Genomic DNA, 25,667 nt, shown 5'->3' on the forward strand with positions numbered 1-25,667 from the left:
CGGGTAACGTCCTCGACCACCGTCGATATTTCGACAGGAGCACACCCTGCCATTCTCAAGGCACAAATGCAAGGAGGAAGCAATGTGCAAGGGAATTAAATATCTCGGTTCACAGAGGAGAAACAGGGAAGATACCACACACAGAACAAGTGTCAACACAAACAAAGACAACCAATATCAGAACTATCGATAGTGACTATTAATCAACAGGTGAGGTAGCACTAATTCTGTCCCTCTGTTTTTTGATGAGAGACAGAGCTGGATTCGAAGCAACATTGAAACAAAATCCACCATCTCTGTTTATAAGGTTGCTGGATAGTTTGATTTCAACAGCTTCCTTAATAACACTATCCCAATAGCTGGACGTGCAAGCCAGAATCTCCGTGTTGTTGTATTCCATAGGATGACCGGTGTCGAGGCAATGTTTTGCAATAGCGGATTTGCTCGGCTGTTGTAAGCGTGGGTGACGCTTATGTTCAATGCACCGGTCTTCCACAGTCCTGATTGTCTGACCAGTATATGACATGCCACAACTGCAAGGAATACGATAGACATCAGCCTTACGCAAACCAGGATCATCTTTTACGCATGCCAACAGGTCCTTAATCTTATAAGGTGGTCGAAAAACACATTTGACATCATATTTCCCCAAAATGCGGCCAATCCTGTTGGAAATGCTTCCTGCGTAAGGCAAAAAGGCCCTACACATAGGTGTCACCTCGTTGCTATCGTCACTCACCCGTTGCACAGAAGGCTGATAGCGCAACGCACGTTTGATCTGCCTCTCACTATAACCATTCTGACGAAAGGTGACTTCGATACGTGATAGCTCAGCTGCCACACTTTCAGGGTCTGAGATAACGTGGGCCCTGTGAACCAAGGTACGAATTACTCCTTCACGCTGAGCTGGATGGTGACAACTATCAGCTCGCAGATACAAGTCAGTGTGAGTAGGCTTCCTATAAACAGAATGTCCCAACGTACCATCAGTCTTCCTCCTGACCAACACATCAAGGAAGGGAAGGCATCCGTACTTTTCCACCTCCATAGTGAACTGAATATTCGGGAGGATTGAATTCAGGTGTTCCAAAACCCGGTTTAAATTCTCACTACCATGAGGCCAAACAACAAAAGTATCGTCTACATATCTGAAAAAAAAACACGCAGGTTTCAAAGACGCTGACTCCAATGCACGTTCCTCAAAGTCCTCCATAATCAAATTGGCCACAATAGGTGACAACGGGCTTCCCATTGCAACTCCATCAGTCTGTTCGTAATCTGACCATCCAATAAAAAGTAAGTGGAAGTCAGCACATGTCGAAACAAATTTGTAAACTCAACACCAAACGTAACCTCAATTAGCTGCAACGAACCAGAGAGAGGAACGCGAGTGAAAAGAGAAACCACATCAAAAATAAAATATTAGAGTCATTCAAACGCAATCCCTGCAATCGACGTAAGAAATCTGCAGAGTTCTTAATGTGGTGTTCACACCTACCTGCTAGTGGGCTCAACAAGCTAGCAAGATGTTTAGCTACACGATATGTCGGAGCACCAATATTAGAAACAATAGGCCTCAACGGGACAGCTTCTTTATGAACCTTATGGAGGCCATATAATCTGGGTGGTACTGCACAGTAAGAATTAAGACTCTTGATAGTCTCCTGTGACAAAGAACTTTTCTTCAGGTGGTTATTAGTCTTTCTCTCAAAACTCTTAGTAGGGTCAGAACTGATTTTGTGATACGCCGAATCAGAAAGTAGACACTGCATCTTTTGAATGTAATAGTGCTTGTTCAACAAAATCTGTTCTTACGTTAAATCAGTAAGTGGATCGAAATAGCATATCCAGACACTCTGGGATGATAATGGTATTGAAACAGAGGATGACACGCGTAAAGCTGAAATACTAAACACCTTTTTCCAGAGCTGTTACACAGAGGAAGACCGCAATGCAGTTCCTTCTCTAAATCCTCGCACGAACGAAAAAATTGCTGACCTCTAAATAACTGTCCAAGGATTAGAAAAGCAACTGAAATCACTCAACAGAGGAAAGTCCACTGGATCTGACGGGATACCAATTCGATTCTACACAGAGTACGCGAAAGAACTTGCCCCCCTTCTAACAGCCGTGTACCGCAAGTCTCTAGAGCAATGGAAGGTTCCAGATGATTGGAAAAGAGCATAGGTAGTTCCAGTTTTCAAGAAGGGCCGTCGAACAGATGCGCAAAACTGTAGGCCTATATCTCTGACACGGATCTGTTGTAGAATTTTACAACATGTTTTTTTCTCGCGTATCATGTCATTTCTGGAAACGCAGAATCTACTCTGCAGGAATCAGCATGGGTTCCTGAAACAGCGATCATGTGAGACCCAACTCGCTTTATTTGTTCATGAGACCTAGAAAATATCAGATACAGGCTTCCAGGGAGATGCCATTTTCCTTGCCTTCCCGAAGGCGTTCGATACAATTCCGCACTGTCACCTGATAAACAAAGTAAGAGCCTACGGAATGCTAGGCAAGCTGTGTGGTTGATTTGATGAGTTTTTAGCAAACAGAACACAGCATGTTGTTCTCAATGTCGAGATATCTACAGACGTTAAAGTAACCTCTGGCGTGCCACAGGGGAGTGTTCTGGGACCATTGCTTTTCACAATATATACTCCTGGAAATGGAAAAAAGAACACATTGACACCGGTGTGTCAGAACCACCATACTTGCTCCGGACACTGCGAGAGGGCTGTACAAGCAATGATCACACGCACGGCGCAGCGGACACACCAGGAACCGCGGTGTTGGCCGTCGAATGGCGCTAGCTGCACAGCATTTGTGTACCGCCGCCGTCAGTGTCAGCCAGTTTGCCGTGGCATACGGAGCTCCATCGCAGTCTTTAACACTGGTAGCATGGGCCAACACCCGGCATCATGGTGTGGGGATCGATCTCCTACACTGGCCGTAAACCTCTGGTGATCGTCGAGGCGACACTGAATAGTGCACGGTACATCCAAACCGTCATCGAACCCATCGTTCTACCATTCCTAGACCGGCAAGGGAACTTGCTGTTCCAACAGGGCAATGCACGTCCGCATGTATCCCGTGCCACCCAACGTGCGCTAGAAGGTGTAAGTCAACTACCCTGGCCAGCAAGATCCCCGGATCTGTCCCCCATTGAGCATGTTTGGGACTGGATGAAGCGTCGTCTCACGCGGTCTGCACGTCCAGCACGAACGCTGGTCCAGCTGAGGCGCCAGGTGGAAATGGCATGGCAAGCCGTTCCACAGGACTACATCCAGCATCTCTACGATCGTCTCCATGGGAGAATAGCAGCCTGCATTGCTGTGAAAGGTGGATATACACTGTACTAGTGCCGACATTGTGCATGCTCTGTTGCCTGTGTCTATGTGCCTGTGGTTCTGTCAGTGTGATCATGTGATGTATCTGACCCCAGGAATATGTCAGTAAAGTTTCCCCTTCCTGGGACAATGAATTCACGGTGTTCTTATTTCAATTTCCAGGAGTGTATTTGACAACACATACTGACCTTTTTCTAGAATTGTTACTAAAAGCTTTCTGCAAATAACTTGTAACACATGTCAGTTGTATTTATTTCTGTTTTTAAGATTTAGATTATGTGAAATATTGACCAGCTATTCACAATTACATTTTTCTGTACGTGTATTGTTGTAATGATGTTATGTTGATACATAAATGCAAGAAAAAATACAGTCAGAACTATGATAACTTAAAAAAATGCTATTGATAGCCAAGTATTTATATTCGGTGAGGGATCATAGCCACTTAAACCGGTCATAACTGAATAAAAATTAAAGAACATTTTTATATATCTGCGTTGCGATCGTTACCAGATCAGTGATGCTGTCACAATTTCAGCGTCAGAAATCCGTTATCATGACCATTTTCATCACGCGTGTTATGATAGAGTTCTTCGTTTCGAAGACTCCAGCGGCTCGGTCAGATCACTACAAACAAGACCACCGAATTGGGGGCGGGAGTGCCTGACGGCCGTGTAGCGACGTGCGAACCACCCTGTAGCGGCGGCCGCGCGAAGAGTGGATATCCGTGTTTTATCTGCAGCCTGCGGGCTCCGATAGCAGAGCTCTGGGTGTCAGGTGAAGCAACACCAAAGCCCACCAACTCTGCGGAACCCACGGAGAGGAACGGGAAAAAAAGAGGAACGGAAAAAAAACACAACAGCACCAGGCACGAGAGGGGGGAGTATGAAAGTGGTGAGGAGAGAGAAAGAGAGAGAGAGAGAGAGAGAGAAAACGGAGAGGAACGGCGGACGTGCGCGGGGATTAAAGTTCGCGGCTGCTGCCCGCTGAAGAATTCGATATGCTGCGGTAGTCGGATCCCAGTAAGCCCGTGGGGTCACGTGTCTGCAAGCAAGTCGCTGTCTGGGGTCTTCATCCCCCTGAGGCAGGCGGCTGAGTGGATTAGCGAAAGGTTTAAAACACTCTGCGGTCCTCTCCGTCCCTGCAACACTAATGTGCTACCGCGCGGAGTGGCCGAGCGGTTTGACGCGTCATGTCACGGACTGGGTGGCCCCTCCAGCCGGAGGTTCGAGTCCTCCCTCGGGCATGGTTTTGTGTGTGTTGTTCTTAGCATAAGTTAGTTTAAGAAGTTGTGTAAGTCTAGCGACCGATGACCTAAGTAGTCGGACAGGGTGGCCCCTCCACCCGGAGGTTCGAGTCCTCGCTCGGGCATGGTTTTGTGTGTGTTGTTCTTAGCATAAGTTAGTTTAAGCAGTGTGTAAGTCTAGCGACCGATGACCTAAGCAATCTGGTCCCTTAGGAATTCACACAAATTTGAGCACTGATGTGCTCAATAAGTAACACAACCACATGGAAGAAGGATAAATGTGTGGAAAATATTGTGTTGTCTTACAATACGTTTATCCACCACTAGTTTCGATCAAGGATCATCTTCACAGTGGAAAATTATCTATTGAAAGAACTTCACGAGACACCCATGCTGTTTAACCAGGAAAGTATACGCCATTGCTGACTTGAAAATGTAAGAAACTTGATACTCAACGCCGTAATACAGGCCTAACCAAGCAGAAAACAGCGTCGAAAACATTAAAACCTTTGTAAGTGGGCTGTTTAGATTTTTATGTTTGTAACGCCACGAAGTGCTCTGTATGAAAATCACTGACTGTGCTGTGTGCAGTCTGTGGCTAATTTGCAACGTTGGATTATTTGCTATTGTAGTGTTGGGCAGTTGGATGTGAACAGCGCGTAGCGTTGTGCAGTTGGAGGTGAGCCACCACCAGTGGTGGGTGTGGGAAGAGAGATGGCAGAGTTTTGAGAGCGGACGATCTGGATGTGTGTCCGTCAGAAAAAGGAAATTTGTAAGACTGGATGTCATGAACTGATATATATATGTATTTACCTTAATAGTGTTCAAAAGTCATTATATATATATATATATATATATATATATATATATATATATATATATATATATATAAAATGACTTTTGAACACTATTAAGGTAAATACATTGTTTGTTCTCTATCAAAATCATTCATTTGCTAACTATGCCTATCAGTAGTTAGTGCCTTCAGTAGTTAGAATCTTTTATTTAGCTGGCGCTCGTTGTATTGCAGTAGTTCGAGTAACGAAGATTTTTGTGAGGTAAGTGATACATGAAAGGTATAGGTTATTGTTAGTCACGGCGGTTCTTTTGTAGGGGTTATTGAAAGTAAGATTGCGTAGCGCTAAAATATTGTGTGTCAGTTTAGTGTTGATCAAAATAAGTAAAGAGAGAAATGTATGAGTATATTCAGTGTTGCTTACCTGTTTGAAAATCAAATAACATAAGAGGTTTACCAGCACCTTTAAGTGCACAGCACCATTGCTCAGGCACAACAACAACAACAAGAACAACAACTACTACTACAACTATTACTACTAGTGCCGACCGGGATGGCCGAGCAGTTCTAGGCGCTACAGCCTGGAACTGCGCCACCGCTACCGTCGCAGGTTCGAATCTTGCCTCGGGCATGGGTGTGTGTGATGTCATTAGGTTAGTTAGGTTTAATTAGTTCTAAGTTCTAGGGGACTGATGACCTTAGAAGTTAAGTCCCATAGTGCTCAGAGCCATTTAAACCATTTTTTTTGTTGCTCTCTAAGTCCAAGCACTATGCGATAGTTCGCTCCTATTCAACTCAAAACTCTTTTCCTTCTTAGCCCGAAACGATTGAAAAATGTTTCTCAATAAAACGTACACGGTTTAATAAGACACCAAGAATTTTTCTGTGTAATGCAATTCCTTCGTCGTTCATTGTTTGTACGTAAAGGAGGAGACGGATACGTCGGAGATGTGTGCCGATGAAGAGGTCCCGATTTGGGACGTATCGTAGAGCAAGGAAAATGAGGACACATCGTTCGAGGAAGAGATGGATTAGATGTAGACGTCTTCTCTCATCTGATATTAAGCTGGGAAGGACGTGTAAATGGGAGACCCAGTTCATTGAAACGTGTTATATCGAATTTAATATGGTGATAAAGTAGTGGTACTGGGCAGTGGTGCTGTGCAATTACTGCTCTCACAAGTTTTCTTCTTTGCACCATTGTTTTCTGCCACGTTAAGCCTATATTACGGCGTTAAATATAATGTTTCTTGCGTTTTCTAGTCAGTAATGGCGTACACTTTCCTGCTTAAACAGCATGTATGTCACTGTGAAGATGGTCTATAATCGAAAACGTAAGACAGCACAGTGGGTATATCGATGCAGATGACAGTTGACTGAAAAAGATTTTACATGGAAGAATATTTCTTTTTTCTTGCAAGGTTGATCGTTGTATATTTCAGCATTTTAGGGGATACATTATCGGGAGAACGGCTTCTGAAGTACTCTTCTACAGAGAAATACTGGAGATTATGTGGGTAGATCGGTTGATAATGAACAGGATCCGATTGCGGAGATAAGGAATTTAGGACACAATTTGACTAAAAGAAGGGATCGGTTGATGCGGCAAATCCTAAGCGAGCAGGAATTCAAAGGATAGTGCGGGAAGGGTGGAAGACAACAGTAAGCAGATTCAATTGGATTTAGGTTGCAGAAGTTATGCAGAGATGAAGAGATCTACACAGAAATTAGGGCTCATACAGAGGCATGTAGACAGTCGACTTTCCCTCGCTCTATTTGCTACTGGAACAGAAAAAGAAATGACTAGTGTACAATACAACGATCGTTACCTGTTGTCGTCAGAGCTGGTCGACTGGACCCTTGACACGGTACGTTTGCCTACCGTCACGCTACCATTTAGTCCAACAACAGGCCAGTGTCACATCCGAATGACCCAGAAATGTGGATACTGCATTATGTCACTAGCCGACTAAATGGAGATCCACAATCAGAGCATTTAAAAACCCTGTGACATGCTAATAACGCTGTCTCAGATCAGTACGCTTAATTTCTGTGTCCTCCACAGTGATCGCTCAACGTCTGACGCTGTTCACATCCCTTATATAGCCTACCGGGCCTGGTTACAGCAACGTACTCTACGTTCTAACTGCCGCAGAGAATTGCAGCTGTAATCATTGACATATCCGCCAATGTTGTCTACATGACCATTCAGGAGCGATGTGTTGAGCATCAGCGGCACACAAGGCAGCTTCAACCTGAGAAGTCTGCAGTGGCGGAACACTGTCTCACCGAGGGACACAGAATACTATATGACGAGACACAAATGGTTGCCCCTGCATCTCGCTATTGGGACTGTATTTTAAAAGAATCCATAGAGATTCGGTTATCTGACAATCTTATTAATAGAGACAAGGGTTTTCTTTTAAGTAAGACTTGGGACCCAGTGTTGTCTGACATTAAAAAACAGCGGTCTGTGGTTCTATCGTCGGAATAACATTTTAATTTATTTTTATTATTTTTTTTAATTTCTGACAGCGATATCTCGATTTCGCCTCTTTCCATCACTGGCGGCGGGGTATGTCTACTGCGCTAGAGGGCGGTTACGGCACCTTCTCGCGCACGCGTTGTGGGTCTTCTGCGGCCTATATAGAGGCCGCCGCTTGCGCTGGGAAGTCAGTTCTGGCGAGATCGTGCACCAGCACTCTCACCTGAAGATGGCGGCCAGTTGGACCGCGGAAATATTGTGTCTTGAAGACGTTACGATCCGGCTGCATACCCGAGAAGAATATTATCAATTATTACACCGGGAAAGCCTTCGTAGTCACTACATAGTTACATTGACTTCCGTCAATCTCTTCTGGGTGTTTCACGTTTTTGTCTGCTAGTGTATAACATTGGTTATAAACTGAGGTCAATAAAAGACACAAATTGCCGTTTAGAATGTTATTGTACTCGCGATACGTCAAATGATCGTCAGTTTTATAATGGCTGCGTGGAGTAAAAATTGCAGAGGAATACGAAGGCTTGACTTTCTGAAGCAGTAGTTGAGTAGTTGTGCAGGGACAGACTTGCGCAGAATGGACTATTATGGAGAGCTGCTTAAATGACCATTACAACAACAACGACCACTTGAACAACCACAACAGTTACGTCAACACCCCGGCAACTACATGCCAGACGGTTCTTCATTTGCCACTGTATGTTCCTCCCTTTGCTATTTCATTCGTGCATGGGACGTACGATTACTGATTGGCCTCTGAATAAGACTGAACCTCCCAAAATTCACCTTCCTACTAGGTGGCCGTTCGGTATCATGAGGCAACATTTCAAACAATTCACGTATTTTTCCAAGCGACCATCTATATCAACTTCAAGGGTCCTCCAAGATAGTAGGCTTTTCGTGTTCGTAGTCCGTGTCAACGAAAAAAAAAAAAATTCTTCTGGGCGGATGTGAGCTCGTCGTAGGTAATAAAAGTACCACGTTTCAGGGTGAAATTGCAAACACCCTTCAAAACACCCTTCATCAGCAGTCACGCTGATGAAGACTGTCTGCAACAGCGCCCGAAACGGTTATAGTTTAGTTACAAATTATGGGATCACATATACCCGGAAGAATTTTACCGAAATTCAGGATTCCTCTTTGCACGAACAAAACACGAGGTTTTGGGGTTCAAAGTCATGTAGGCAAATTTTCGATGCATTGTTTCAAGGAACAGTGAACAGAGACCGCAACATACATACATACATACATACATTGATGAGCCACAACATTATGACCACCTACCTAAAAGCCGAAGCTTTCTAAATGTGGTGCTACAGAAGAATGCTGGTGATTAGATGGGTAGATCACATAACTAGTGAGGAGGTACTGAATAGAACTGGGGAGAAGAGGAGTTTGTGGCACAACTTGACAAGAAGAAGGGACCGGTTGGTAGGGCATGTTCTGAGGCATCAAGGCATCACCAATTTAGTATTGGAGGGCAGCGTGGAGGGTAAGAATCGTAGAGGGAGACCAAGAGATGACTACACTAAGCAGATTCAGAAGGATGTAGGTTGCAGTAGGTAATGGGAGATGAAGACCAAATCGCAGAGGGAGACCAAGAGATGAATACACTAAGCAGATTCAGAGGGATGTAGGCTGCAGTACGTGCTGGAGATGAAGAAGCTTGCACAGGATAGAGTAGCGTGGAGAGCTGCATCAAACCAGTCTCAGGACTGAAGACCACAACAACAACAACCTAAAAGCCGGCCGGGGTCGGAACCGCGCGACCGCTACGGTCGCAGGTTCGAATCCTGCCTCGGGCATGGATGTGTGTGATGTCCTTAGGTTAGTTCGGTTTAAGTAGTTCTAAGTTCTAGGGGACTGAAGACCTCAGCAGTTAAGTCCAATAGTGCTCAGAGCCATCCACTTTTGGCACGGATAACAGCTGCGGCGCGTCGTGGCATGCCAACAATGAGCCTTTGGTAGGTCGCTGGAGGGAGAAGGCACCACAATGTGTGATCAGACACAATTGTACTCTGACCAGCATTTAAGTCTGATGTTAGTACCTCTACAGTCGGCCGCCTCTCCTGTTAAGTCTGCACGACTTCAGACATCTGTAATGAGGGCTGGCAGCCCACCGTACGACGTCTGGACATGGTTTCACCTTCGTTTCGCCACTTGTTGAAGACACTCACCACGGCACTCCTCGAACACCCGACAAGTCGTACAGCTTTCGAAATGCTCGTGCCGAGCCTTCGGGCCACCATAAACTGTCCTCGCCCAAACTCAGATAGATGGCGGACCTTCCCCATTCTACACACGGACAGCGCGCTCACTGATACTAGGTAAGGGCACACCGCACGTGAGTCACTCCTTTCCAGGTGACGCTGCTATCACCTGGCGGATTTATATCGATAGTAGGTCGGTGGTTATAATGTTCCACCTAATCAGTCTATGATATACATGTCTATGAACACTATACGAATATCTCTAGATTAGCTGTACTAGACGTATCTGCAGCAGGCCATTGTTACATATGGCCGGCCACTGTGGCCGAGCGGTTCTAGACGCTTCAGTTCTGAACCGCGCTGCTGCTGCGGTCGCAGATTCGAATTCTGCCTCGAGCCTGGATATGTGTGATGTCCTAAGGTTAGTTAGGTTTAAATAGTTCTAAGTCTAAAGGACTGACGATCTCAGTTGTTAAGTCCATAGCGCTTAGAGCCATTTGAACCATTTGTTACAACTGATACAGCGAAAACCACTGTGACTTTTTATAGGATCAGTGCTTAAATGAACGAGAGGCTTGGAGAGGGCTGTGATATCCTCAGTCTTCTGGTTTATCCTCCCCTCCCCCCTGATTGTTTCATGCCGGCTTACCGTAAGTATTCTGCTTAAAAACTGATCCTTGTGCTATTCTCGAAATACCGAAAGGAGCTGATCCGTTGTTGGAATTCCTCAACAAACTTTACAATATGTGTTTTAGAATCAGTAGCATCGTATTCAAGTAATCGGTTATCGGATGCTATTTTAGCAGCTTTTATAACCTTGTCCATTCAGCAAACGTTTTCGTAACCTTTGAACATATTGTACGTGTCCCCCCATGAACCATGGACCTAGCCGTTGGTGGGGAGGCTTGCGTGCCTCAGCGATACAGATGGCCGTACCGTAGCTGCAACCACAACGGAGGGGTATCTGTTGAGAGGACAGACAAACGTGTGGTTCCTGAAAGGGGCAGCAGCCTTTTCAGTAGTTGCAGGGGCAACAGTCTGGATGATTGACTGATCTTGCCTTGTAACACTAACCAAAACGTCCTTGCTGTGCTGGTACTGCGAACGGCTGAAAGTAAGGGGAAACTAAAGCCATATTTTTTCCCGAGGGGATGCAGATTTACTGTATGGTCAAATGATGATGGCGTCCTCTTGGGTAAAATATTCCGGAGGTAAAATAGTCCCCCATTCGGATCTCCGGGCGGGGACTACTCAAGAGGACGTCGTTATCAGGAGATCAGGAGAAAGAAAACTGGCGTCCTACGCATCGGAGCGTGGAATGTCAGATCCCGTAATCGGGCAGGTAGGTTAGAAAATTTAAAAAAGGAAATGGATGGGTTAAAGTTAGATTTAGTGGAAATTAGTGAAGTTAGGTGGAAGGAGGAACAAGACTTTTGGTCAGGTGAATACAGGGTTATAAATACAAAATCAAATAGGGGTAATGCTGGAGTAGGTTTAATAATGAATAAGAAAATAGGAGTATGGGTTAGCTACTACAAACAGCATAGTGAACGCATTATTGTGGACAATATCGACACGAAGCCCACGCCTACTACAGTAGTACAAGTTTATATGCCAACTAGCTCTGCAGATGACGAAGAAATTGAAGAAATCTATGATGAAATAAAAGAAATTAATCAGATAGTAAAGGGCGACGAAAATTTAATATTCATGGGTGACTCGAATTCGAGTGTAGAAAAGGGAGAGAAGGAAACGTAGTAGGTGAATATGGATTGGCGCTAAGAAATTAAAGAGGAAGCCGCCTGGTAGAATTTTGCACAGAGCACAACTTAATCATAGCTAACACTTGGTTTACGAATCATGAAAGAAGGTTGTACTCATGGAAGAACCCTGGAGATACTAAAAGGTATTAGATAGATTATATAATGGTAAGACAGAGATTTAGGAACCAGGTTTTAAATTGTAAGACATTTCCAGGGACATATGTGGACTCTGACCACAATTTATTGGTTATGACCTGTAGATTAAAACTGAGGGAATATAAGGAGATGGGACATGGATAAACTAAAAGAACCAGAGGTTGTACAGAGTTTCAGGGAGAGCATAAGGGAGCAATTGACAGGAATTGAGGAAAGAAATACAGTAGAAGAAGAATGGGTAGCTTTGAGGGATGAAGAAGTGAAGGCAGCAGAGGATCAAGCAGGTAAAAAGACGAGGGCTAGTAGAAATCCTTGGGTGACAGAAGAAATACTGAATTTAATTGATGAAAGGAGAAGATATAAAAATGCAGTAAATGAAGCAGGCAAAAAGGAATACAAACGTCTCAAAAATGAGATCGACAGGAAGTGCAAAATGGCTAAACAGGGATGGCTAGAGGACAAATGTAAGGATGTAGAGGCTCATGTCACTAGGGGTAAGATAGATACTGTCTACAGGAAAATTAAAGAGACCTTTCGAGATAAGAGGACCACTTGTATGAACATCAAGAGCTCAGACGGAAAACCAGTTCTAAGCAAAGAAGGGAAAGCAGAAAGGTGGAAGGAGTATATAGAGGGTCTATACAAGGGTGATGTACTTGAGGACAATATTATGGAAATGAAAGAGGATGTAGATGAAGATGAAATGGGAGATACGATACTGCGTGAAGGATTTGACAGAGCAGTGAAAGACTTGAGTCGAAACAAGGCCCCCGGAGTAGACAACATTCCATTGGAACTACTGACGGCCTTGGGAGAGCCAGTCCTGACAAAACTCTACCACCTGGTGAGCAAGATGTATGAAACAGGTGAAATACCCTCAGACTTCAAGAAGAATATAATAATTCCAATCCCAAAGAAAGCAGGCGTTGACAGATGTGAAAATTACCGAACAATCAGTTTAATAAGCCGCAGGTGCAAAATACTACCACGAATTCCTTACAGACGAATGGAAAAACTAGTAGAAGCCGTCCTCGGGGAGGTTCAGTTTGGATTACGTAGAAATACTGGAACACGTGAGGCAATACTGGCCTTACGACTTATCTTAGAAGAAAGATTAAGGAAAGGCAAACCTACGTTTATAGCGTTTGTAGACTTAGAGAAAGCTTTTGACAATGTTGACTGGAATACTCTCTTTCAAATTCTGAAGGTGGCAGTGGTAAAATACAGGGAGCGAAATGCTATTTACAATTTGTACAGAAAACATGGCAGTTATAAGAGTCGAGGGCCATGAAAGGGAAGCAGTGGTTGGGAAGAGAGTGATACAGGGTTGTAGCCTCTCCCCGATGTTATTCATTCTGTATATTGAGAAAGCAGTAAAGGAAACAGAAGAAAAATTCGGAGTAGGTATTAAATTCCATGGAGAAGAAATAAAAATAAAAGCTTTCGAAATGTGGGGCTACAGAAGAATGCTGAAGATTAGATGGGTAGATCACATAACTAATGAGGAAGTATTGAATAGGATTGGGGAGAAGAGAAGTTTGTGGCACAACTTGACCAGAAGAAGGGATCGGTTGGTAGGACATGTTCTGAGGCATCAAGGGATCACCAATTTAGTATTGGAGGGCGGCGTCGACGATAAAAATCGTAGTGGGAGACCAAGAGATGAATACAGTAAGCAGATTCAGAAGGGTGTAGGTTGCAGTAGGTACTGGGAAATGAAGAAGCTTGCACAGGATAGAGTAGCATGGAGAGCATCATCAAACCAGTCTCAGGACTGAAGACCACAACAACAACAACAACAAGAATAAGGCCACACGATTCAGAATGAAAAAGGATCTGAATGCTCAATTAGCGGACGTCTCTCCTCATTTGAGACGTCGGCCTTCTAGGTTAAGAAACGACTTCTAGCAATATCATGGTACCATGTAGGCTATTCAGAGCACCGTGATCTCTTTCCAACCACGAGACTCCAGTCATTCATCTTCATTAAGTAATTCTCCACAGAAATGCTGCTTAGTACAAACGCTGAGATAATGCCGTGAAATGTGAGGAAGAACTAAGCGGATAATCCTTTCATAAGTCCCAGCTCAATCTTGCTGTTCTCTTTCTGTAATGGGCGTTAAAACTCTGTTATACTCGCAAGACTTCTTCTTTCTTTCTGATTTCAAGATGATGAATGTAACAGTAAGACAATGAGAAATAAATTCAACTCTTATAAGAATCAAACGCTTCTAAAGACGTCGGACATTGTGCAGCTGTTTCCTGTAGACAAGCAAGGAAGCCTGTAAATCGTGAAATTCCTTTTGAAAGTAGCCCGATTCTTTACTAATTTTTTATGTAATCTATTACAGCAGGTAGTGTTAAAACTGATTTGACTGAGTATATTTTTCTGGTATCACCAAATGAAAGTTTCTTTAGTCAATGGTGTTTCTATTAATTTGAAACCAGCTGTTTTCACTTAACATTATACATTAAACATGAATGGTTATGCTCTTAATAGCAGTTGATTGTATCTTCGCCACAATACAGAGCAGAAAGAGTTTATAAAGATTTCACTTGATGTTCCTGCTGTTGTTTTTGTGTATTACAACCGCATTGATTTTTAGCTCTATATCACGTTCTTCATTCCGTGGCAGAGTAAGAACAAGTCATGTAGAGTGCAAGTCATTTTATTATTATGTTTCTGAATTTTTTAATACTTTTTATATGTGTATAATAAGTAAGTGACGCAGTTCATTCAGAATATCGAAAGAAACTCTTTGATGTAGTCTGCGCTGTAGTATTCTGTCCAATTACCCATCAGCGCTATGCTATTTTATTGAGGCCATACTGCTTACATAATGAATTAAAATCACTATCCAAGTGCTTTATTTCATTCTAAAGTAAATTCAGGAAAGATAAATTCCTCGCTATGTCAAGTATCTTCCTTGTTCCTGATACCGTATTATTGAAGCTGTTCAAATAGCAACGCTGCTGGTTTGCACTACCAAATTTATGTTTCTTCTATGCATGGATGACTTAATACTCGGGTCCTTATCCTTGTCTCCCCTCACAAATTTTTGAGTTTATGAAAGTTATAGTTGGTGTTATTTCGTAGAGTTATTTGTTAATAATAGTTCAAAGTTCTGTGCCCATTTCTCTTGAATATTTAGAAGTTACTAGTTTAATGATTGCAGTGCGTCTCGAAAATTGTCTATATAAGACTGATAACCAGCAAGATCAGTCAGTATGAAACCCTAGTCTGACGTGGCTCTAAGCAACAGATGAGTCTGGAGACCCGCTTGAAGCCTTCAACCAGCAGAACTACGAGTATTATGACCACGCAGTTTGTCTACTGGATATACTATCAAACAGGAGATTCATCTCGGACCGTTAGAGGACGGACGAGATAGAATTTAATTTTTGTCAAGCTCTACCAACGACTTCGAAACACGTCGTTAAGCGACGGAGGCTTACGAGTCGTCCTGATAAACTGTCCCCTGTTCTTAGGTTTCGAGATACATCACGGAATGAAACATCCTAACAGATTTAAAGTGTGCATCAAATTGCGACTCGAACCTAGGACCCTTGTGTATCGCGTGCATGTGCTCTCCCGACTGAATTATCCAAGCAGGACTCAAAACCCACAGCTTCACTTAGGCCTTTATCTCGGCGGATACCTACCAAACATCGCAGCGGTTCTAGTGCATATCTTGCGGGGCTTGTGCTTCTGGAAAACGCATGGCATAGCCAAAACCAAGGGAACTGTTTCCAGGTTGAGTGCTAGTCTCGCAAGGTATGCAGGAGAACTGCGATGCGTGGAAGGCAGAAGATGAAGCACTGGTGGTGGTAAAGCTTTTAGGTGCTCGGATAGCTCAGCAGGTAGAGCATTTGCTCGCCAAAGGCAAAGGTCCCATATTCGAATCCCAGTCCGTCACATATCTCTAATCCGCTAGGAATTATGAAACCAGCGCACACTCTACCTTTGAGTAAAAATTCATTCTGGAAACAATCTCTACTGCTGTGGCTAAGCTATGTCTCCGCAATATCTTTCCTTCCAGGAGCGTTCGTCGCGCAAGATATAAACAGAGAACTGCTGGTAAGTTTGGAAGGTAGGAGAAGAATTACGGGCGGAAATGAAGTTGTGATGGCAGCTCATTAGTTCACAGATGGCTCAGTTGGTAGGGCCCTTCTTCCATGAAAAAAGCAGCACGATCCCATAGAACCAGCCTCATTCAATTAAAACACAGTTGGCGTGACATTTCGTTACGTTACATAATTTGTAAATCATAAATTATAATTTATGATTGCCCATCGACATAGCATACTAAAATGATATGACACTGTAATAAGCATTTTCTGTGTCAATTGTATAGAATAGCGTTAATATCATCGGAAAATATAAAGTTTTTGATCATAAAATTTTGTACAATGTTGTTTTGGCGAGATTACATCGTTTTATAAAATTCATAAACACTGGATTTAATACATTAATCTGATCCTATGCCTAAGCTACTATTTGTGTATGCATCGTAAGATCGAGTAAAAAATATCTAGGTATCGTTTGTTTCTCAAGTCAGTTTGGTCGTTTAAACGTTGTCAGGATGATTTTTGAAATGATTGTATATTACCATGTCTTCAAGAACGCTCATGACGGCAATGGTACTCCACACAGCAAAACAATATCTGTAATCCGTTTGCGCACCAAAACGGCTATAAATAGCACGTAAACAGTAATCTGCTGCTGCAGTTTAGTGCATAAGTGACAAGTCATGGGCTAACGAACATGAGAGTCTACAGACTATGTGTTACATGACATATGAATATGTGTGCTCGCAATATGTAACAGTGTCACGAATGTATTTAATAGTAATCATAACGACATATAAATGATTCAGATGGCTCTGAGCACTATGGGACTTAAGTGCTGTGGTCGTCAGTCCCCTAGAACTTAGAACTACTTGATCCTAACTAACCTAAGGACATCACCCACATTCATGCCCGAGGCAGGATTCGAACCTGCGACCGTAGCGGTCGTGCGGCTCCAGACTGTAGCGCCTAGAACCGCTCGGCCGCTTCAGCCGGCGGCATATAAATGGCACCTACCTAGACCTCACTATTGACTGTCACCTCACCTGGATCTCTCATCTCCACTCCATCCAATCCAAAGTCCACAACTGCCTTGACTCCTCAAACTCCTCTCTGGCCGCACATGGGGGTTGAACCCCTTTACCATCCTCCACACCTACAAATCCTTAATCTGTCCCATCCTCCGTTATAACAGTACCGCCTGAATATCCGCCCTCTCCCCCAAATTCTGTATGTCCCCCCATATACTTGAGGGCAATGCACTCCACCTTGCATTCTGTATACGCCTTCTGTCCCCCATGTGGATCCTCTATGACGTGATTCCTTTTCCCCCATTTTTCCTATTCCTCAAACATATCCATGTACTATACATCTCCCGCCGCCTTGATCCCCCTCATCCCATGGTTGCTCCTCTCAACCCCCGCCCTCTGTCGTGCCTTCACTGTTGTGTCTCTCTACCCTCCATCACCTACACTCTTCATCTCCTTGCCAAGGTGGCTTCCTTCGACTCCCCTTCCCAGATGATACCCTCTCTCCCTCCATTTATCCCTCCTATCAGCTCTGATCCTGACCTGTCCCTCCTTTCCTCTGTACTTTCCTGAGGCTCCCTCTCCCCCCCCTTCCATCCTGTTTTTTCCCCACCTACCCTCTCTATGCTCCCCCCCCCCGAGTCCTTTTGCATTCCCCTCCTCTGCCTTTCACAACTACCTCTCACGTCTGTCCAGCCCCCCTCTCCACCCTCTTACGAGTCCTTGCCCACTGTCGGCTCCTCCCCACCTTCCCCTCATTTCGTTTTTCCTCTCCTTCACCCATTTTCTTTCGAATCATCTGTCCAGGTTCCACCTGTCTGCCCTCGGCTGTGGTGTGTCATATTTGTGCCAACTTTTTAGAGTAGACTTAGTGTTCAGTGTTGTGCGTCTTTCCAAAGTATTGCGAACAGAAACCAGACTGTCGCCGTGTTTTTTAATTGTCTATTATTTTACCTGTCTGCTTCCTATATATCCTATTAGCAGCACCAACCCTTTGTTTTATGTTTTAAGTTCCACAATTTTCCGTCGTTTTACAATTTACGTCACCGTTTTATCGCCTGATTTTATTGTTTCTTATCTTCTTATGTTTTAAAAATTCTGTAGGCTGAAGAGCAGCATGCTAAGCTGGTGCCAGCCCGCCCCCTTTGGGCGGAATCGAAACTCAATAAAGGAAAAAAAAGACATAAATGTGTCAGCTCATTTTAAGTTGAGATGGCTTAAAGCCACAAAAATATAACTTGCTTAAGCAATTGCATTTTTCATTTTGTGTAATCAGCCGAATATCAAAGTACACAATGATTTTGTTAAATAATTTATAAACATTCTGTATTTTTCAGCTGATAACGGCCTCAGGCCGAAATTGCAGTCGTGAAATAAAGAAAGTGTTACAGTCACTGCCGTAAATATGATGTGTTTTATAATGGTGTACCATTTGTCCTTTGGAACAGCTCCTGTCCATCCAAAAAGAACTGAGTTGATGGGTTCGTTTCAGAACATTTCCTGTTGCTTTGAGCTTGCACTGCAGAACCGACTCTTAACTTACACTACTGATCAGCAGACAGTTTCTAGTTTGGTGTTTTTATTGGCGCCGACACACTTGAAAAGCGTTAGTTATTTATTGTGTCGTCTAAAATTGCTTTTGCGAATCAATTTTTTCTTGTTATTGTAGACTTGAATTAAATCTCATTAGCCCTAGGTTTAAATTCGCCATTTATTCCTTTGAGTACCGGGATGTGTGGAAGGAATGGATTTGCGTGATACAGTTGATCTGGACATGCTTAGTGACTGCGTCCAGTTTTAAGATTTTTATTGTGTGAGCAGTGTAATTTGATATAAAAGCTGCTGTACCATTTACTTGATTCTTCACCATTAGGGTTTCCTCGTAAGCTTTCTTTCTTGCAAGTTTCAGCCTAGATGTATTACGTTTGTACCCGGTTTTGCTTGTGGTTGGTGTGTTACTCAAGAGTTAATATCTTTTGGTGTTAGATACAAGCGTAATTTATCAGTATTGCAAAAGGTTATTTTTAAAATATTTCTGGATGCTGGCAGAAGCGATGTGTCATGCTGTGAAATTTTGTAGAGCCCTCGCTTTTGTTTAGTGGATATTGTATGTTTGTTTCATGTATTCTATTTATGTGTTTCAGAAGTACGGGGGAGCGCCCTGTTTGGGCAGCGTCCTGTAGCACGGGGCTTTCAGTACTGTGAGCTAGTCTTAGGTCTGATTCCTGCCCACCCTTGGTTGATTGTAAAAAGAAGATAACTGGACTCCTTCTGGCACATACATTTTGGGCAACCATTTGTATCTTCTTCAATATTTGTTATTTGTTATTGTGCAGATAATGATTATTTGAGGACGTAGCCCCACTATTCCCCAAGCACCCTGTTCGTTGGCCATTTCACATGCAATTCTGGTTTCATTTTAAGAATAGTTCATTGTTATGAGGTTAATTTATGTTGAAGAGCTCAGGCAGTTCACCGAGCTCAGCGGCAGGCTGGTTGACTATAAAGCTGACGTTCTAGATAACAACTAGAAAAAAATTACGTAGTTAAGTATTCGTCTATAGGCAGGTATATGTCTGCAGTCCCGTCGCATACTGAAATCAGAGCGCCACGGTACCCTACTATGACGGGAGAGGAGGAAAAGCAAAAAGCGCCGTGCATTAAGAAAGTGGAGTACACAATGGTAGTTCATTTTCGGAAACATATGAAACAGCTAAAGAAGAAATCTGAAATGCCTGATATAGCTGCAACATATCCGTTGTTGCTGAAAAACGAATTACCGTCTGCTGAACCTGACAATGGCGCGAGCAGACGCTTGCGGACAGCGGTTGGGAGACGCATGCAAGTGGCCTGGCTGGAATATGTGGCGGTATTACAGGGAGAAAAGTTTATGTTTTACGACCGTGTGCATAAAACACCTACCTGTAACTTCAGCAATTGCTGCTGCTTCCTCAGTGAAACTGTGATTGCAGCTATGCTCAAATTACTCATTCAACATAAGGTTGAACACAGAAGGAACGTGTCGATGCCTAAACAGCAATTCATGTGACATAGTTCCAGTGAAATTCGCACAGTATTATGCACTGTTCACACGCTGCTATTAAAAGGAATCTGAGTCACTTTCACAGTTATCCAATCAAGACTACCTATCCACCATTTGTGAGCATAATTACTATCTTACTGTTTCTATCAGTAGTGGAGCAATGCACATTCTGGTGCAACTTGTATCAAACTGATATTTAATTATACAAAATAATTAACTGATCAAGTAATGGGTTTTTACCGGCCGCCATGTGTCCCCATCCCCTACTGCCAGTCTGGAAGACTCCTGCCCTGCCTTTCACTGCCCTGCCCAACCCACACTGCTGTGCTCCACCACACCCAGACCAGTCACCTACTGTCTAGTAAAGCACAGTCTACCCAGTGTACTGTGTACCCAAAGAGCTGGCAAGTCAGAACTTTTCTTTGTAACTGCCACTCATGACGGGCTTAAGCTGCGGCTTCGAGTCACCGACAATGCTATGGCATACACTATACTTACTCTAAGTATGTTGTTATTATATAGAAATATATGTTCTAATCAGCTTAATATCTGCCACAGCCTGCATTACAGGACTAGAACATGCTGAAAACATGTTCTACTTCTGTCACAGGATGCCTCCTAACTTTCGAACTCTCTTAAAGTAAAGAAATACCTTGCCATCTATGAAGTCTCTGAAGGTAGCAGCAGAGAGGAATTGTAAATGCCAGGTGTATACTATGTATCATTTTATAAATTCGCTAATATGGCTGATTTTATTACAGTGATCGCTTCTTTCTGTCTAGGTGGCAGATTGAAATAATGTTAAAGGATACTGCCGCAACGAGAAACGCATAATTACCACTCCAGCTCTCGAATCATATCCATGATACTCACACCCATTCTTCCACCCACTGAGCGGCACATCACTGATTACTAATTCATTGAATAATTAAATTGGTCACAAGAGTTCCTTTTCATAGTGAGTAATTTTTTTCCTGCAGTCAGATGACACTCGCTAGGTAATCATTACAGACACTTCTGAGACATCTCTCGAGGCTTCCTAAGGGCTAGGTTGTCAGTTACATCCAAAAAGGGTATTAATGATTGTTAAATAGCTGAAGACATCCAACGCTAATTGCGTTCTGTCTCTCATTTGCCTTATCATGCTGGTGGAAGTAAGTCACTTAGAATTCTCATGTACTGCTCTTGAAGTAATACTACAGATACGTGCCAGTGTACTGGGTGTAGTAGGATGCTTCACTCTTCTCCACACCTGCATTGCCTCTGTCCCCGAAATCTTCCTCACGACCAGGTCTTGTGTAAGCAGCTGCCACCACCATCACTGGGACGTGAAGCTTTGACCCTGCATCAGGGTTGTACTGCTTCGGCAGACAACCCACTGCTCGCCGTGCTGGGCAGCTTTTATTTATTCCAGAGTTGCAAAGCTTGCGCTGTCTATCTCAAATAAAGCTGATATCAGTACTAGGATGTTGAACAGTACGCTTCTCTTCGTCCCTCCTGTAAAACTAAACGTTCTGAGATGTATTTTCGAAAAAGAATCGAAAGGTTGACCCATGGGAAATAGCAGACTAGCTGCTTACTGATCGCCACATCCAAAATGTGCACGAGCCTGCAGACCTAGGTTTCTCCGAGAATACAGCCCTATAGAAGCGTTGCTGTTAGCTCCTGTCGACTTAATGTGTAGGTGCTTTGAGTTCACAAATGGGAATCTCTGGAGGGAATGCGGTGTTCTTTTTAAGGAATTCTACTGAGAACTGACATTTGAAGCTGACTGCAGAAGCATTCTGCTCCCGCCGACATACATTTTGCGTACGGACAACAAAGATAAGATACGAGAAATAAGCATTAATACAGAGGCATATACACAGGCTTTTTCTCCCTTGACTATTTGCGAATGGAATAGGAAAGGTAATGAATAGTCGTGATACAGGCTACCTTCCTCCATGCAGGAGGGCTTGCAACTTATGCATGTAGATGGAGACCTAAATTTAGGTTCTCGTGGTCACTAAATGGCTCTGAGCACTATGGGACTTAACTACTGAGGTCATCAGTCCCTTAGAACTTAGAACTAATTAAACCTAACTAACCTAAGGACATGACACACATCCATGCACGAGGCAGGATTCGAACCTGCGATCAGAGCGGTCGCGCAGTTCCGGACTGTAGCGCAAAGAACAGCTCGGCCATCTCGGCCGGCCTCGTGGTCTACATCTACATCTACATCCATACTCCGCAAGCTACCTGACGGTGTGTGGCGGAGGGTACCCTGAGTACCTCTATCGGTTCTCCCTTCCATCCCAATCTCGTATTGTTCGTGGAAAGAAGGATTTTCGGTATGCTTCTGTGTGGGCTCTAATCTCTCTGATTTTATCCTTATGGTCTCTTCGCAGTTTATCTATTATCTCCGTAACGCTTTCGCGATTACTAAATGATCCTCTAACGAAGCGCTCTGCTCTCCTTGGATCTTCTCTATCTCTTCTATCAACCCTGTCTGGCATGGATCCCACACTGTTGAGCAGTAATCAAGCAGTGGGCTAACAAGCGTACTGTAACCTACTTCCTTTGATTTCGGATTGCATTTCCTTAGTATTCTTCCAGGAAATCTCGGTCTGGCATCTGCTTTACCGATGATCAACTTTATATGATCATTCCATTTTAAATCACTCCTAATGCGTACTCCCAGATAATTTATGGAATTAACTGCTTCCAGTTGCTGACCTGCTAAATGATAAGTGATCTATCTTTCTGTGTATTCGCAGCACATTACACTTGTCTACATTGAGATTCAATTGCCATTCCCTGCACCATGCGTCAATTCGCTGCAGATCCTCCTGCATTTCAGTACAATTTTCGATTGTTACAACCTTTCGATACACCACAACATCATCTGCAAAAAGCCTCAGTGAACTTGCGATGTCATCCACAAGGTCATTTATGTGCATTGTGAATAGCAATAGTCCTACGACACTCCCCTGCGGCACACCTGAAATCACCCTTACTTCGGAAGACTTCTCTCCATTAAGAATGACATGCTGCGTTCTGTTATCTAGGAACTCTTCAATCCAGTCACACAATTGGTCTGATAATCCATATTCTCTTACTTTGTTCATTGAAAGACTGTGGGGAACTCTATCGTACACCTTGAGGAAGTCAAGAAGCACGGCATCTTCCTGTGAACTCGTGTCTATGGCTCTCTGAGTCAGCATGAGTTGCACCTCGGTTCGATGGTGATGAGTCTGGAACTCTGAGAGCCTCTCTGACGACTACTTGGTGCTCACGTTCTGCCTACTCTCTAGGTCGACCGCTTCCTTCTTGACGCTGCGTTCGGCCACGGTTGACTTATTTGTGTCAAAAACTACGAATAGTGCCATGACTCCTATTCAGATGTCGAGGGATTCGGCGATTACTCCAACCAGTTTGAGCCCAAATACTTGTTCTCTCTCAATTGCTGTCATCCGCTTGTGTCGTTAACGTAGATGCTGTCCAACAGAGTACACGGAATAAAATGAGCAGAAAATGTATGCCATATTTACTATCCTTGCCGGATGCACGGTGAAACTGCGCCTAAGCATCACACGTTCATCCATCGGCCGCCGTAGTTCACAATTCTGCATTTTCCGTCGACATCTGTGTGAATATCAGTTAATGACTAATTTGAATAACTCCTCCGTCGAGCGTCGTTTTCTTTGTTTTGGGGTGTAACAGAGTCTTATGTGTAACAATGTTTATATAATTAGTTGATTTTTTTGTATCACTGTCACAATTTTGATGATAGGAAGTGAAATAGTTCGTAAATTATAGAACTATAAATTTGCATCAGTAAACTGAAAAAAGAAACAGAAAAACTATTTCTCATTTTAAAATTTGACACAGGAACGATTTATTCTTCTTAATGAGGATTTGTGAAGTAGGGGAGAATGCTGTAGCTTTTGCACATTGAGTATAGTGTACTAGGAACGCATGCCTCCTGGTCGGAGTTTCAGACTAGTGACCTGTTTAAAATCACATGAAGGAATACGTGTTAGAGACGGAAATAAACAGTTTCCGGAATTCTTTAATGTTTTCGTTGTTGTGAAACATGGCGTTATGTTTACTGTAGCATTTCAAAAATAAATTTGAGTTTCACGCCTGGTCAGCCAGAACACTATGACCAACTATCTAATAGCCGGTATGTGCACCTTTGATACGGATAACAACGGCGAGCGTCGTGGCATGGAAGTATTGCGGGCTTGGTAGGTCTCTGGAGTGAGCTGCCACCACACCTGCGCACACAAATCTAGTAACTCCCGTAAATTCCGGGGAGGAGGGCGATGATCTGCGACGCCACGTTCAATCACATCCCATATGTGTCCGATTGGGTTCAGATTTGGCAAGTTGGGTTGGTCAGCTCGTCAGATTGAACTCATCACCGTGTTTCTCGAACCACTCCATCACACTCCTGGCCTTGTGACATGGCGAATTCTCTTGTTGAAAAATTCCACTACTATATCGAAATGTGATAGTCATGAAGGTGTGTACGTGGTCTGCAACCAGTGTATGGCACTTCCCCACAGCGTAATGCAGCCGCCAAGAGTTTGCTTCTGCCCCGTAGCGCAGGAGGCAAGGAGATTTTCCTCTGGAAGGGTACTGATTCGCGCCCTCTCATCGACATGGGGTATCGGGATTCGTCAGACAATGTAATATCCTGCCACTGCGCCAACGCCGACTGCAGATGGTCACGTGCCCGTTTCATTCGTAGATGATACTAGAAGACAAGCATGGTTGCGGAGGCCCATCGTTAGTAGTGCTGAGTACACCCTTGTGCCCTTTCCAGCGCCATAGTCTGATGTTAGACCCGCCACTGTTCGACTCCTGACCTGTTTTATCAGTCTGACTAACCTACGGCGTCCGGCATTTGTAACGAGGGGTTGCCGTCGAACCCCACGACGTCTGGACGTGGTTTCACCTCGGTTTCGCCACGCGTTGAAGAGACTCAGCACGGCACTCGAAACACCCGATAAGTCGTGCAATTTCCGGTGTGCTCGTGCCGTGCCTCCGGGCCAACACAATCTGCCCTCGGTCAAGCTCAGATAGATTCCCCATTCTACACAAGTACAGCACGGTCTCTGATGCTACACTACTGGCCATTGAAATTGCTTCACCACTAAGATTACATGCTACAGACGCGAAATTTAACCGACAGGAAGAAGTTACTGTGATATGCAAATGATTAGCTTTCCACAGCATTCACACAAGGCTGACGCCGGTGGCGACACCTACAACGTGCTGCTCGCGTTAGTCGAGATCCCATGACTGTTAGCAGAATATGGAATCGGTGGGTTCAGGAGGGTAATACGGAACGCCGTGCTGGATCCCAACGGCCTCGTATCACCAGCAGTCGAGATGACAGGCATCTTATCCGCATGGCTGTAACGGATCGTGCAGCCACGACTCGATCCCTGAGCTAACATGTGGGGACGTTTGCAAGACAACAACTATCTCCACGAACAGTTCGACGACGTTTG

The sequence above is a fragment of the Schistocerca gregaria genome, chromosome 8 (assembly GCF_023897955.1).
Source record: "Schistocerca gregaria isolate iqSchGreg1 chromosome 8, iqSchGreg1.2, whole genome shotgun sequence".
In the NCBI taxonomy this organism is placed as follows: domain Eukaryota; kingdom Metazoa; phylum Arthropoda; class Insecta; order Orthoptera; family Acrididae; genus Schistocerca; species Schistocerca gregaria.